General features: G+C 35.6%; 1 pseudogene; it reads left to right on the top strand.

Moving 5' to 3' along the window:
* Positions 1-13,196: 13,196 nt before the first annotated feature.
* LOC100731611 (olfactory receptor 7E24-like) lies at positions 13,197-14,249 on the top strand (annotated as a pseudogene).
* Positions 14,250-17,061: the final 2,812 nt, after the last annotated feature.

Genomic DNA, 17,061 nt, shown 5'->3' with positions numbered 1-17,061 from the left:
TCTTCCGAAACATGCTGGCTAGTTGACCCTTCCCACTGCAGTGTGCTAGTTAGTTGGAAACAGGGACAGCATGGTGGCCCCTCGCCTCCAGATCAGTCAAGCTGCTGAGGCATGCACTGTATTACTATGCAACACCTACCCTCCAGGTCAGTCAAACTTTTGAGGCTTTACTGCATTAGTGTGCACCGCTGCCTTACATAATTGATTTCAGATAACCTATTGGGTCTCTGTCAGGTCACATGACCAGTCCTAGCTCATTCCACCAATCTCATGTGGGAAAGGAACAACTGAATGAAGTCACTGCTTCCCTTTGTCCTTACCATTCCAGCACAGTCCCAGAATGTCATCCACCGGAGCCCCCTTTTCTGTGGAATGGCTCCACTACCATCACTAACCACAGGTTGATGCAGGCACCCCAACAGCTCATCTCTCAGTTTGGCTGGCCAACTGCTGACCTCAATGTGACTCAATAAGTCAAAGTTATGGGACCTCAGATGGCTCAGCAAGTTGCCTGCTGCAGCTGGAGCACTGAAACTTTAGCTATTCCAATAATAGCACCAAGACTGTATATTTGATTGATTCTTGTCACCTTAGCATTTTTTTGGGAGGAGAGAATTCATCTCCCTCTGTTTGGGATTCCCCATGCTGTATTATGTTGAATTTTAAGTTGACTATCTCAGGGAGCCTCTGTAGCCAGCTATTATCTATCTGCCATCTTTGCTCCCTAATGTCTCTTTCTTTGAAATAGTTGAGCATACCTTCACATACAATAGTATCAAATATAACAAAATAGTACAAAGCCATTCAAGAGAATGAAAGTATGACAGAGCATTCAGAACCAAATAACAGAAAGTGAACAATGGCTACTATATTATCTCATTTTTCCATAAAAATTTGTTTATACTATCATATATATTAAAATCCAAGAAGATACAACAAGATAGAACCAATGGAAACAGAAGGATAAAAGCATGGTAGGACTTCAAAGCAAGATGATATTAAGTTAGCAATGGCTTTCATAGTGTCTTGTTTTCTTCAGAGTAGCTTCATACCATCACACATAATAAAACCAAACAAAACAGAATAGAACCATCCCAACTAGTGAATGAAGACATTGTAAGGTTTCAAAGAAATGTAATTGGGAGTCATGACTACCATAAAAATCTTATGTACTCTTACCATTTCTTATTCTAGGGAGACTATATGGTATTTATACATGTGAGTTTCATTTGTTTCACTTATAAGTATGGTCTCAAGATGCATATATTTCTTTATAAATATTTCAGTATAATCATTCTTTATAGCTGAGTAGTACTCCATTGTATAAAAATACCACACCTTTTTTTATCCATTCCTCAATTGATGGACACTTAGGTTGTTTCCAAGATCTGGCTATTACAAATTGTGCTGCCATAAATATAGGAGAACCAGTAGTTACCCAAGACCATACGTATTGGAACTTAGGTATGGCACAAGAATGCATTTTGCCCACTCTTTTGTTGGTACCAATGGTGCCAGACGGGAGGAGAACCAGGCAGCTGTTCCTGTGAGCTTACCAGCTCACTGGCTGAGAATCAAACATTTCCCTCCCCCAACCTCTTGGGAGGATGACTATATATGCAATATACCAAATGTGGGAGATTTTTTCCATGTTCTGCTTGAAGGCAAAGGTTATTATCACTGTTATGTTTTGTAATGATTGTTTTTCTCTTTTCAATATTCTCCTTCAATTGGTTTTACAATATTCTGTTATTGGCTTGATTTCACTATACCTAATTGTCTAACTATTGTGAAGTTAAGGAGATATACTATGGTACCTATTACTACTATCCTAGTATCCTGCTTTGAAGTTCTGTACAGTGTCACTACATTGAATTGATTGGCTTTGTTCTGTCATTTTCTGCTGTGTTTTTATCATATTCAAAATAAATTTTTTTTAAAAATGTGAAAAAAACTATGGGTGCACGTATATCACTGTGGTATGATATTTTCAGTTCTTCTAGGAATATGCCTAGCAGTGGGTCAAAAGGGATCTTCAATCCCAGGATTGGAGCAATCTCCACAGTGGTTTGCACCAGTTTACATTCCCACCAAGAGTGCAGAAGAGTATCTTTTCCCCCACAGACTCTCCAACATATGCTGTTGGTAGTTTTCTTGATCCTGGCCATTCTTTCTGGAGTGAGATGGAATCTCAGTGTTGTTTTTAATTTGCATTTCTCTAGTGACTAATGATGATGAATACTTTTTTCGTGTATTTATTTTCCATTTTCATTTCTTCACCTGAGAACTGTGTATTCGTCTTGGTTGGCCATTTTGGATTTGGTCTTTGAATTTTGGAGGTCTGATTTTTTAAAATTCTTTATATGTTCTAGACAAAAGTCCTTTGTCTGAAGGACAGTTAACTAAGATTTTTCCCAATGTGTAGGTTTTCTTTTCAGTATTCTGGAGATTTCTTTTGACATCTATAAACTCTTTAATAAGACATGATCCCAGTTATTGATTCTGGGAAGTAATTCCCATGCAGTTTGAATCTTGTTCATGAATTCTACACCTACCCCTGTGTCTTCAAGAATTTTACCTAATGTGTCTGTCAAAAAATTTAATGTCTCCATTTTAATATTTAGATCTTTGAAACATATTGATTTTATTTTAGTACATGGTGATAAGCAGGGGTCTAGTTTTAGTTTTTTGCATATGGAGAACAAGTATATCCAGCACCATTTATTAAATAGACTATTGTTATGACAGTTAATATGTTTGGCTCCTTTATCAAAAATAAGGTGGTTGAATGTGTTAGTATTTGTTGATATATCTTGTAATCTCTTTCATTGATCTTCAGATCTGTTTTTATTGCAGTACCATGTTTATTGTATTACAGTAGCTTTGTAGTATAACTTCAAGTCAGGGATTTTGATGCCTTCTGACTCACTTTTGATGCGTAGAATTATCTTTGTTAGGCTAGGGCCCTTCTGGTTCCAGATGAATTTTAGGAGTGATTTCTTTAAACCTATGAGGTGTGTTAGTGATGTTTTCTTTGGGATTGCATTGAATCTGTATAACAGTTTGGGGAGCATGGCTATTTTCATATTTATTCTTCCTATCTATGAAGAAGGGATGACTTTTCATTTTCTTAGGTACTCCTCTATTTCTTATTTCAAGGTATTATAATTTTCCCTGGATAGATCTTTTATCTCTTTCATTAAATTAATTTCTAAATATTTCATATTTTTGATACTAGTCTGTAAGATTTGGCTTCCCTAATTTCTCTCTCAGTAATTTTATTTTCAGTGTATAGGAATTCCATTTATTTTTGAGCATTGACTTTGTATCCAGCTACATTTTTGAATTTATTTATTATATCTAAGAGTCTTTCAATGGAGTTTTGGAAGTCTTCTATGTAGAGTACCATGTCAACTGCAAATATTGATAATTTAATTTCCTATTTTCCTACCTTTATCCTTTTTATTTCTCTCTCTTGTCTAATTGCTCTGGCTAGTATTTCCAGTACTATGTTAAATAGGAGCAGTAATTAAGGAAATCCTTGTCTTGTGCCTGATTTTAGGGTACGGTTTGCAATTTTTGGCCACTTAATATGATGGTCGACATTGGTTTGTCACAGATGGTCTTTATCATATTGAGATAAATACCATCTATTCCAATTTTCTGTAAGGTGCTTATCATGAATGAGTGTTGGGGCTTATCCAAAGCTTTTTCTGCATCTATAGAAATGATCATATGATTCTTACTTTTGGCTTTAATGATATGGTGAATTACATTTATTGACTTACATCCATAATGTTGGACCATCCCTGCATGCCTGGGATGAATCCTACTTGGTTGTGGTGTATAGTCTTCTAGAATATTTGCTGCATCCTATTTCCAATATTTTATTGAGTATTTTTGCATCTGTGTCATTAGAGAGATTGATCTGTATTTCTCTTGCTTATTTGGGTTTTCTCAGGTTTTGGTATTATAGTAATATTTGCTTCCAGGAATGACTTAGGAAGAATTGCTTCTCTTTTGATTTCATTGAAGAGTATGAGGAATGTTGGCATTAAATCTGCTTTGTATGTCTTGTAAAATCCTGCAGTAAATCTGTCTGGGCCTGGGCGCTTCTTTGTATGTAAGAACTTAATTACATTTTCAAATTCATTGATAGAAATCGGGTTATTCAGCAGATTTACATCTTCCTGACCCAGGTTTGATACTTCAGATGTTTCTAGGAATCTGTCTATTTCTTCTGTCTTATTGAACTTATGAGAGTAGAGTTTTTTGAAGTAAGTGTTGATGATCTTCTGCATTTCCACAGTCTGTAGTGATTTTGCATTTTTTGTTCCTTATTGCATGAATTTGAGCTTTTAATTTCCTTTTTACATTAGTCTAGCTAGGGTCTTATCAATTTTATTTATCCTTTCAAAGAACCAACTCTTTGATTCATTGATTCTTTGGATTATTTTCTTAGTCTGTATTGCATTAATTTCTGCCATGACTTTTATAATTCCCTTCATTCTTTTGGCTTTGGGCTTGACTTGCTCTTCTTTTTCTAGATGTGTGAGGTATACCATCCGGTTATTGATTTGTATTCAATCTGTTTTCCTGATATGGGAACTCAGTGTAATAAATTTTCCTCCTAGGACTGCTTTTATTGCGTCCCACAGATTCTGGTAAGTTTTATTTGTATTTTCATTTGCTTGTAGGTATTGTTTAATTTTTTTCTTTAATTTACTCTGTAATCCACTGATTGATCAAGATTATATTACTCAATCTCTATGTGTTTGTGGGGTTTTTGAAGTTTCCTTTATTTTTAATTTCTAGTTTCATGACACTATTATTTGATAACACCCATGGGATTATTTCAACTCTTTTGCATTTATTTAAATAGTTCTGTGAGTTAGAATGTGATCTATTTTCGAGAATGTCCCATTTACTGCTGAGAAGTATTTATATTCTGATGTTGTTGGATGAAACACTCTGTATAGGTCAATGAAGTCCATTTATTCAAGGTATGATTCAGTACTGTTATTTCTTTGCTGATTTTCTGTCTGGTTGATCTGTCATTTGGTTTCAATGGTGTATTAATTCTCCTGTTATAATTGCCTTATTGTTAATTTGATTTTTCATTTCTATTAATATTGCTTTGTGTAGCTGGGTGCTGTGGAATTTGGTTCATATATACTTCAGATTGTTATCACTTCCTCTTGAAGCTTTCCCCTAACCAGTATGTAATGACCTTTTTTATCTCTTAGGACCATTCTTGGTTTGAAGTTCCCGTTATCCACAAACAGAATAGCTACTCCCACTTTGTTTGGGTTCCTGTTTCATGTAGTATTGTTTTCAATCCCTTCACTTTCAGTCTGTGAGTTTCCTTTTTGGTTAGATAGGTTTCTTGCAGGCAGCATATGGCTGAATGTAGTTTGTTGATCCATTCTGCCAGTCTGTTTCTTTAATTGGTGCATTGAAACCATTTAATTAATGGTTGTAAGTGTTATATATTTGTTTATTGTCTATGTTATCTTTTGCTGTTGCATCTTTATGTTTCCATTCTGTTTAATTGTCTGTCTTCTTTATTGTTTTTCTTCTATGTGCATGTAAAGTGTCTTTCAGTATTCTTTGCAGGGTTGGCTTGGTGATCATGAAGTTCTTCAGCTGTTCTTTGTCATTTAAGTGTCTTAATTCTCCATCCATTTTGAAGGACAATTTTGCAGAGTACATCACTCTAGGTTGTAAATCATTTTCTTTTAGGATCTGAAATACTTCACTCCATGCTCTTCTTGACTTCATGGTTTGAGTTGAAAAGTCTGCTGTGATTCTGATAGACTTTTCCCCTTATAGGTGATGTGTCTCTTCTCTCTAACAGATTCTAAGATTCTATTTTTATGTTGGATTTCTGGGGTGGTGATTATTATACATCTGAGTGTAGTTTTCTTTTGGTTATGTCTTTGGAGTTCTATGTGCTTCACTAATCCTAATGTCAGTTTCCATTTTCATATTTGGGAAATTTTCAGCTATTACTTTCATAGTCTCTTGATATCACTTATGTTGTCACTTCTTTTTCATTTATCTCTATCAATCTTATGTTGTTTTTCTTTGAGTCATCTTGCAGCTTTTGGACTCTTATTTCCTGATTCCTTGTTATTTTCAGAGCTCATTCCTTTCCTGTTCACTAGCTGCAATCTTGTCTGCGAGATCTAAAATTCTATCTTGACTTTTGTGGAGGTGATATTTCAACTTTCAATGTAATTTTTGATTTCTTGTATATCTCTTTGCATGTGCTTTATATATTCTGTTTGTTTCTTACATTGTTCAACCAAGGGCTCTATCTTTTTGTTTTGTCCCTCTGATTTTTTAACTGTGTCTTCTTTAGATGTGTTCAACATCTCTGTCATTACTTTTGTCATTTCTTCTTTTACCTGGGATATTATTTCTCATTTGAACTCCTTTAAAGCTACCTGAAGTTGCTTCTTTATTTCAGTTACTATTATTTCATGTATTTCAGGCATATGTCACATATTTTCTTCTATGAACATGGCTCCTAGGCTGTTTTGGGTTGGGCAGGATGTTTGAGATTCTGTTTTGGTCTTTCATTTTGTCACTTTCCTATATTTCTGTGTTTCAATTGTTGTTTCAAAGCTTCTCCTGTGCCTGTTGGAAATTGTCTCCTATGTCTTTGGCTCCTGGGACTCATCTTGTAGTGTAGCTCCCTCATCGTGCAGCGAGGGCCCCAGATTTGAAGAAGGTTACCTGTTGCGACTCAGGTAGAACTAAAGCCTCTTCAAGCCGCACAGCTTCCCCCTCAAGCAGCAAAGCTTCCTAGACCAAAAGAAGGTCACCACGTGTAGTCCAGGTAGGACCAGATCCCACTAAGCCAAATCTAGTGTGGCTTTAAGCCAAGCGGACCCCCAGCCACAAAGAGGAAAGATCTGAAGCTCTCCTGGGAAGCAGTTGTTGTGCAGGATCCACCCCTTAGGTGGCAAGGCTCCCCGGGCTGAAAGAAGGCACCCACATTGTCTAGGTAGGCCTCAAACCTCCCCTGCAGAGCTGCTCTCACCTACAGGGAGTGGCAGCAGTGACAGTGCTCTTTAGGCTGAGAGAAGGTCACCAGCAAGGCCCAAGCAGGCCCATCTAGCCTAGCTCAGCTCCTTCTTCGAGATGGTGGCAGCAGCAGCAGTGCTCAGAATAATGTAATTGCAACTGAATAGATGTTTTACTTCCTTTGTTAGATGGATTGCTAAGTATTTTATTTTTTTGGATGCTACTGTGAACGGTGTGACTTTTATTTCCCTCTCTGTGAGTTTGTGTGCAGAAATGCTATTAATTTTTGAGTGTTGACTTTTTATCCAGCTACATTCCTGAATTTGGTTATTACATCTAGAATTCTTTCAGTGGAGTTTTGGCAGTCTTCTGTGTAGAGTGCCATGTCATCTGCCAATAATTATAGTTTAAACTCTTTCTTTCCTATCTTTATTTCTTTTATTTCTCTCTCTTATCTAATTGCTCTGGCTAATATTTCCAGCACTATATTGAATAGGAATGATGATATTGGACAGCTTTGTCTTGTTCCTGATTTAAGAGTGAAAGGTTTCAGACTTTGACCATTTAGTATGATGTCAGCTATTTGTTTGTCATAGATGGATTTTATCAGATTGAGGTAAAGACCATCTACTTTGATTTTCTGTATGGTTGTTATCATGAATGAGTGTTCGTCCTTATCAAAAGCTTTTTCTGCATCTATTAAAATGATCATGTAATTCTCATCTTTGATTCTACTGATATGGTGTATTACATTTATTGATTTGTGTGTTTTGAACCATCCCTGCATCCCTGGGATGAGTCCTACTTTGTTGTGATGTGTGATCTTCTTGATGATGTGCTGTATTCTTTTTGACTGTGTTTTTTATTAAAAAGCAAAATAGAAAAAAGAGTACAAATGATACAGAATTTCAAAAAAATAACATTAAGAAAAAATAACGTTAACTAATCATCACTAGTTAATATATTACATATTGTTATCTTACAAGTAGTTACTCAAGTTCCAAAAATCAAAGCATGAAAATGAACAATCAAACAATGACAGCATAAACAATTCTGTTTCATGAACAAAAACTTAGCAACATGGATGTCTTGCATGCTGAAAAATATATTCAGTAATATGTGTACACCTAGAAGTTGTTTTTCTTTTTGAGCACCTTTTCCCCTTTCATTATTACAATATATATTATACATTTTGGGTATTATTACTCTTTCAATTTATTATTATTTATTTTTTGCACTAGATTGCCCATTCACTGCAGAATGGATGAAAGTGATCTCTTATTTTTATACAATGGAATATTAATCAGCTGTGGATAAAAATGATCTTGAAGCTTTTATAGGTAAATGGAGGCAACTTGAGAGTATCTCATAAATGAAACAGATAGTGGAATCACTATAGGAACTTGTATTCAGAATATAGAGTAGTTCATACCTACACATTTGCTTCACTTGTCCAACATTGTTTTATTTAAAATGCCTTCTAACTATAAAAAAGCAACTAATCTAACATTTATCATAGAATTCCACCCCTTGGGACTCTACTATGTTCAAATTCTGCAGCTCGTCCTCTCAGGGCTACTTCTGTCCATGTACCTGATCATGGCACTCAGGAATCTTCTATCATCGTGGTGTCAGTGTGACACCCACCCTCAAATCTCTTCTTCTCATCTTCTTTGTGACTAATTCTGTTCCATCTCTACCATGATGTGAAGGATGATTTTCAACATTGAGCATCACGGCACAGTCATTTAATACATAGGCTGCCTGACACAAGTGTCTCCTACAGAGAGTGCAGTACTTTCTGAGATGTACACAGCTGTCCCCACTGTGCTGAACACCTTCATCCATAGCCTGGGAATCTGAGGCATCATAAATACCCTGGAAATACCCCACAGCAGAACAGTATCCTTTGGGGACCTGTGACCATCACTTGAATATACTTTGGAAAAAGCAAAGCAAACTGACTTCTAGAATTGTAAGTCTTGCCAAATTCATTGTGTTAATGTGGTAATATTGTGGCTTTAATTTCCTAAAAAATGTCATGGTGAAATGTGATGGGATGAATATGGAATTTTAACATATATTTTAATATATATTTTCTGTTTTTACATTTTAATTTATAAAATGAAAGTTATTTAAACTTGTATGATATTGAGTTTTGAAACAATTTTAATGTAACTCAAGTCATTAAAATGTATACTTAATATGATTAATGCTTGTGCATTGTATGTTATGTGTATTTTACCTCATGAGTGGAATATAGTCAAATGTATAATTTTGAAATTATAAATAAGTAACAGACGTGATTAGTACATATCAGCTTTGTCTGAGTAGAAGAGAAAACCCAAACCTCATGTGGACGCCTATTTTCCTTTTGTCTAATTCCTCCATTAGCATTGGAAAGCCCTTGGAGATTGGGATTACATGGACCAATTTGGCTAACTATGAGCTCTGGGCATTGAGCCACTAAGGTCATAGAATAGTCAATAATCAGCTTGTGCTTCAGGCCTTCACTTATGCCTACAGTCCAGTGAGCTCTATGCCTGTGTCCAGGCTCCATGATTATCTGCATCTGTAAGCTCCTACTGAGTTTGTATTTATTTAAACTTTGAGGACAGAGACTGAAAGTTCACTGGATAGCAGACACAGTAGAGGCCTTACATCTGGTTCCCTTGACTGTGACTTGGCAGAGAAACAGCATCACAAAGTAAGTTCAACAAGATCTCAAAGATATGGAAGGATTTTGGAAAATAATTTTTTTCATCATGAGGACAATGATTACAATTTAGGTAGTCAGAAAAAAAGAAATATGAAAAATATCAGTTATAAGGAATGGAAATTTTATGATGATGGTTATAGTGGGAAAGCAGAATTATTATTTCAAATTTGATTTCCTCACACCATGTTCAGACTTTCCATTGTGATGTCACTAAAACAGAAAGCATTCATTTCTACAATGCTTCCTAAGCACTCTAAAAGGTTTGTGAAAATGACAAGGAGGTAGAGAAGGAGAGTAACCATAGCAACATTAACTAGCTTTGATGGTTTGCTGTATTCCAGACACTGAGCAATCTGTTCTATGTATCTTGTTTCATTCCATGTGATTTTCTTCCTGTAATAATAATCACATGATTGTTGCTTATAGCAAATGGAAAGCCTGCCATTTTAATGGAGCTGCAGTAGGTATTTACGGTAGAAAAATGATTCATATGAGCTGGGTGTCTCAAACAGAAGTGGAATTATATGACAATTACCAGTGGCAGATTGTCCTAACAACACCAAACATTGCACTTCTTGGTCACTCCAAGCAGGGACCCCTTGCTCATCATGCCTTTCTGGTTGGGGGTTTTGGAAAGTTCGAAGAGCAGAAGAATGAATGGCATCAGTTGTATCCACCACAGGGAAGACAGCGTCCTGCACTAGTTTCTCTCTTGTCACCACTGTAGGATCTTCTTGCAGCTCCTGTATCTTGCTACAAGCATTCAATGACACTACACAACCTCAAGTGGCAGGTCAGGATTTCATATTCCTTGTGAAATATGACAGTAAAATATGAAACAATCATGCACTAGCAATTAAGTCTCAGAATCTCTGCTCAAATATTTTGGTATTATGGAAAACAATGAAAAATTTTACTGCATTGGACAACATCTGTCAGTTTATTATTTATTTTATTTTATTTTATTTTATTTTATTTTATTTTATTTTATTTTAAATAGGGTAAAACAGAATAAAACACATCTAAACAAACCAGTGTAAGAGATACCAGATTTTTAAAATATTACAAATTCAACAATAGTTATCAAAATGTCTTTTTGTTTCTTCAAAATAGCTTCAGATAACTTCAGATGTAGTAAAAATCAAAAGAACAAGGGCTGGAGATTTAGCTCAGTGGTATAATTGCTTGCCTGGCAAGTATGAGATCATGAGTTTAATCCCAGGTAAGAAAAAATCAAACAGGAAAGAATAGAATAGAAACAGTAAAAACAAAACAAAGAATGCAATAAAAGATTTTAAAACAAACCAATAGTAAATCCTAAATTGCTACCGTAATACATCTTTCCATTTTTTATTTTAAAGAAAGTAAAATTAAACATAACAAAAAAGAAGAAAAAATGTAAGTGACACAGATTTCAAAGCAAGACATCTCTACAGTGGTTGCCCCTATGTTTCTTGTTTTCTTCTAAATAGTGGTCCATATTTAAAAATCACTAGATTCTGGGAGGATATCAAGTTATATTACACACCATAGCCAGAAGCATACATTCACCTGCTCCTGTTTCTTCGTGCCTTTTTAAACCAACGAATATCTCTGTTGTGTTTTTAAACATTTGATATACATGCAATTAAATGAATTACAGAGTCCATATGTCAAAAATATTAAGTAGAGCAGAAAGAATTTCTGGGAACCAGCATCATCTGTGGGCTGCCAGCAGACTGGAAAAGGTAGACCCAAGCCCCTCCCCATGAGTCTGCACCATTTGTGGGTTTGGATGAGAGAGAACCAGGCCACACCCACAAAGAAGCCCAGTGTGGGGATCGGTGCTTTTTAGATATAGTTTACTGTATTTATCAGTAAATTTCCTATTTGTTTAATCATGTAATTAGTTTATAAAGAAACAAAAACTCACAAATACTTAAGTCCTAAATTTTATTTGCCGCTATGTTGAGATGAATATTATTCTGTTTATTTTTCTCAGAGAGCTGAAGAGATTGACAAACACACTGCATATTGTAGCAGGACAATGACACAGGTCTAAAATGTTCATTTCCCCAATCTCATTTCTCAGCACAGGTTCCACCACTGGAACAAAATGGAAATATTATTCCATGTATGATGATGAAATACTTGTGTGTTGTCATAAAGAAATCATTACTGCATAGACCTCAGGAATATTTTGAAGATATATCTCAAGTACAAAAAGATGCAATTTATAATGACCTACTCACTGTTTTTAGAAAACAAGCTGAAGTTTTACACACATTATTTGTTGGAAACCAGTAAATATCACTTACAAATATAGTGTATACAAATTTTCATATGAGTGACAACAGACAGGTGGAAGAATTTTGAAAACATTGCCTTAACAATCAACTTACAAATTATGTGAAGTCTTTTTGTCTCCCAGATCATTGTGGCAGTAGTCAAAGGAGAGGTAAATTCACTTGAGTATATAATTTACTCTCTTACAGGGACAGTGTTTTTTTTACACTAGATATATGAAGTCTAGGCAAGTTTATAAGAAACTGCTTGTTAACTCATAAATCAATACTGACTAATAAATATTGAAAGGAAAATCTGCTCATTAAATTGATGAGAATAGATTCCTATGAGGATCAGAGAGCAAGAGAATGAAATTATGGGAAGACAGAAAGAATTCAAGTTTCTTAGATCACTTATCAGGTCTCAAAAATTAGTGTTAAATATTTGATAAATGTTATCAAATATTTAGATGTCTGTATCTGTAGAGATGGTATTATTGAGCTTGTCTCTAAATGCTAGCAAATTTCTAAGACAGTGGCTCTCAACTTAGTGTAGGAGAGTAACACAAGAACCTGAAATGTAGATTTCAGATTAAATTTCATAGCCAGAGACTATGAAAATCTTGGATTGACGAAGAGTTATGTGATGTAACTGGATCAACCCAATGTGTTCTGATCACGATCAAATTCACTTTAATTTCACTTCAGAAATGAATTCCTAGATAATACAGTACTTTAGACACCTGAAGTCAAGAGATACAGTACCATTTTCTGAGATTTAGATAATTCATATTTGAATGCTTTTTATTTTCTTCCAATAGAATCATATTTTTTAGAGACAGAGGGGTTAACATTTTTTTAGTTTTTTGAATTGAAAAATTGTGTGTACATGACTGGGCTCATAGAGTTCTGACTCCTAAATTTCTTGATCTCCTAACATTGTGCTGTGGAGAATCTACAAAAGTAGGACTGCACAGAAGATAGTACAAATCAGGCCACCAAAAAAGGAAAGACTTCGTGATGGTCATGGTTGTCACAATAGAACAATATTGGAGAGGGTTTTGATCATCATATAGGAATAATTTGATAGGGAATATTTCAATGTATAACTTATATAGTTTTGTGTGGTTTCACTTTTCTGATGAATTTTCTTTCTGAAAAGGTGTTCAAGTGTTATCAGAATGCACAATCTAACACATGTCTCAGAATTCCATCTCATGGGCTTTTTTTTTTTTTTTTTTTTGTCTTTTTCATTTTTATCGGTACCAGGGATCGAACTCACGACCGCCTGCTTGCAAGGCAGGTGCTTATGCCGCTGAGCTAAATCCCCAGCCCCTAATGGGCTTTTCAGAAGACCCAGATCAGCAGCTGGTCCTCTTTGGCCTGTTCCTGTCCATGTACCTGATCACCGTGCTGGGGAACCTGCTCCTCATCCTGGCCGTCAGCTCTGACCCCCACCTCCACACCCCCATGTACTTCTTCCTCTCCAGCCTGTCCTTGGTTGACATCTGCTTCACCTCTACCACTGTCCCTAAGATGATTGTGGATATCGTAACTCACAACAGAGTCATCTCCTACATGGGCTGTCTGACACAGATGTCTCTGTTTATCCTATTTGCCTGTATGGATGATATGCTCCTGGCTGTGATGGCCTATGACCGCTTTGTGGCCATCTGCCACCCCCTGCATTATGCCATCACTGTGAGTGCACACTGCTGTGCCTTATTAATTTTGCTGTCTTTCTTAGCATTTTGGAGTCTCAACTGCACAATTCAATTGTTTTACTGTCTACCTGCTTCAAGCATACAGAAATTACTAATTTTTTCTGTGATCCTTCTCAACTTCTTAGCCTTTTATGTTCTGATCGTTTATTGAAAACCATGGTCACATATATCATTGGTGTCATCTTTGGCTTTTTTCCCATCTTGGGGATCTTTTTCTCTTACTATAAAATTGTTTCCTCTGTTCTAAAAATACCATCATCCGAGGGGAGGTGCAAAGCCTTTTCTACCTGCAGCTCTCATCTCTCTGCTGTTTGCTTATTTTTTGGAACAGGCCTTGGGACGTACCTTGGTTCAGATGTGTCCTACTCTCCCACCAAGGGCATGTTGGCCTCGCTGATGTACACTGTGGTCACCCCTATGCTGAATCCCTTCATCTACAGCCTGAGGAACAGGGACATCAGTAGCACCCTGAAAAGGATTCTCAGCTGTGTAATCCCAAGATTTTTGTGATTCATTTGGAATATAGGTTTGAAGATGTGAAACTGAATACTCAAAAATAACTTGTAAAGATATTTCATGGTATGTTTTTTCTGAAGTTTGATATCTGTATATTTTTATTACTGTTCATATCAGAATTGTTGTTCATATTAGAATCAAAATAATTGTGGTTGGTGGAATCCATAAGGATGAAAAGTCTCTTTTTGGCAGTTGAAAAACTTTTCGAGATGGATAGAGTTATTTTTGCCCCCAAGTGATACCAACACATGCTTGAAGATTGTAAAAATGATCTGTTTAGTTATCTCAATGCATAACATATACAAAGTTCTGTGTTGTTTCACTTTTCTAATGAATTTTCTTTTTGAAAATATAGTATCTTACCACAATTAAGAATAGAGATAAAACACTGAGAAACATTGAACAAAGAAATTAGTACACATGAGGTTCTTCTTGAGTAGTGGAAAGTCTCTTATGGACATTCATTTTATTTTTCTTTTCTTCAATTTCCATTCCATCTTCGAAGTCATGATAGATTGGAATAACCTGGGCCAATTTTTGCAATTCAGAGCTCTTTGTATTGAGACTCCACAAGCAACATAAATCAAACTCACATGTGTAAACACCACATAGTTTCCCTAGTGTAAGAAATGGTAATGGTACATATGAGTTTTGGTAATCATGCTTTCCCATAACACTGCTTTGAAGCCTTATATTGATAGCAATCATTAGTTGGAATGGGTTTTTCCTGGCGTATTTGATCTTATTATCTGTGATGATAGAAACAGCTATTTTGAAAAAAAAAAACAAGACATTATAGTAACCAGTGCTGATTTAAAATCATCTTACTCTGAAGTCCTACCACGCTTTTGTCCTTCTGTTTCATTGGTTCTATCATGCTTTATCTTCTTGGATTGTATTATTTTCTATGGAAAGTGAGATAATAGAATAGCCATTGTTCATTTTCTGTCATTTGATTGTGAATGCCCTGTAATTTTTCATTCTCTTGAATGGTTTTGTACAATTTTGTTATGTTTGATACTATGTTATGTGAAGTTATGCTCAACTATTTCAAAGAAAGAGTAATTATGATAGTTACTGTTAATTACAGGTTGTCTCCTGGTGAAGTGCTGTGTTGCTTACATTGTTCTGTTCTGATCTGCTTTGTGTATCCTGTTTTGTCTTAATCTCTTTTAAAAATAAATATAAATCAGAGTCAGGGCTAAAGAAAAAATGGAGACATCAGTGCTTCTAGGAAAGGCCTCTCTGGCAAGTTCATTTAAGAATGATTTAGAGAAGTGAGGAAATGAGCCATGTAGACACTTGAGGGAAGGCAGAGGGCACAGCAAGAGCAAATACCCTGAGATAGGATATCACTTGGTGTTTTTAAGGAGTGTGATGTGGAATTAAAACCCAAGACTTTAATTCTAGAACTTGTATTCCACATTCTCCATGATAAATACAGTGTAAGTTATACATGGCTCCAGATTGTTACACAAAAACTTAGTGATATAGTTATCCATCCTATACAATTAAATATACATGCACTTCTCCATCGTTGTTCATTTCATCATGTGTTATAAGATCAGTTCTCGTAAACTGTTTATAAGTTCTACATATGCATGAGTCTTAACATGTATGTCTATCCTTTCTATATTAGAGGGAGAAACAAAACAAAGCAAGACAAAACAAAACATTTTCCTATAAACACATGAAATGAAAACGACATATAAAACCACTGTGCAAGGAGTTCTAACATGCTTACTGTGATGTCTCATTATCTTAAATAGGTTTGGCTCTATCATTAGAAATAACATGTTTGAATATAGCAGGACATAATAATATTAATAAAAACACAGCTTTGTAAATGGGGTAAAACTTCAAAAACAAGAAGTAACCCAACCAGAATGGGTATCATAGTGAATCTTGTCATCTTCAGTGTAGTTGCCTGTACTCTCACACTTCATACTATCAATCATAACAGTTTTGAGTAAAATCTGTCCAAACCAAACAGCAATCAAACTAACCAGATTTAACTAAGATCAGTCATGATAAAAACAGTATAAGTTATACAGTGCTCTAGATTATGTTAATAGGAAATTAAAGATGGTTCCTGTACTATATCCTTGTATTTTGGGGACAGCTGCCTATGCCCTCAGATTTAGTGCAAGTAGACCAACTGGGACAGAATAAAATCTTCTAAGCAGAGCGGTTCAAGTTATGTGGGTTTTAATTCCTGATACACTATTAATAATATTCTCTGCCATCTTTTTTAAAACTATTCCTCCCCTTTCACTGCCCCAGTGTGCAGTGTCCCCCATGATTCTAGTATGTATCCAATTCCAGCTGGCTTTCATTTTGATTGTTCTGATCAGAATTTTACTGCTGAGTCTCCTCAATCATGATTTTCTGACATAGGGAACCCCCACCTGATATTGTTGATTTCAGTGCTCTGGAATTTTGAGGAGCCTCCCCTAGTCCCCTGGCATGTGATGGGTGTGAACTCTGAGATTTTTCTTGTCAGCCAGTAGAGACATCACTTGCTACCTTACATCCCTAACTTGCCTACTTCCCAGTTACAAACATTCACAGGTTTCTGCTACAAGATTTAATTTGTCAGAGATTAACAAATCTGTCTTATGTACATTCTTCCAGAAAGGAAATCATTTGCGTGTGAATAGGGGATTTAATTGTTAAAGGAAAGATGAATACAGGACTATTAGAGGCACTTCTTTCCATCATGAGCATGTGGAAGATTGAATAATAAGAAAGAGTAATGGCATTGTACCCTTCTCACCACAAGAGTTTCTAGTTTTAAATACGTGGA

The sequence above is a fragment of the Cavia porcellus genome, unplaced genomic scaffold (genome assembly GCF_034190915.1).
Source record: "Cavia porcellus strain 051 isolate PalLab524CR breed Dunkin Hartley unplaced genomic scaffold, mCavPor4.1 scaffold_17, whole genome shotgun sequence".
In the NCBI taxonomy this organism is placed as follows: domain Eukaryota; kingdom Metazoa; phylum Chordata; class Mammalia; order Rodentia; family Caviidae; genus Cavia; species Cavia porcellus.
The sequence above is the reverse complement of the archived record's forward strand: the minus strand, read 5'-3'. Positions and strand labels throughout refer to the sequence as shown.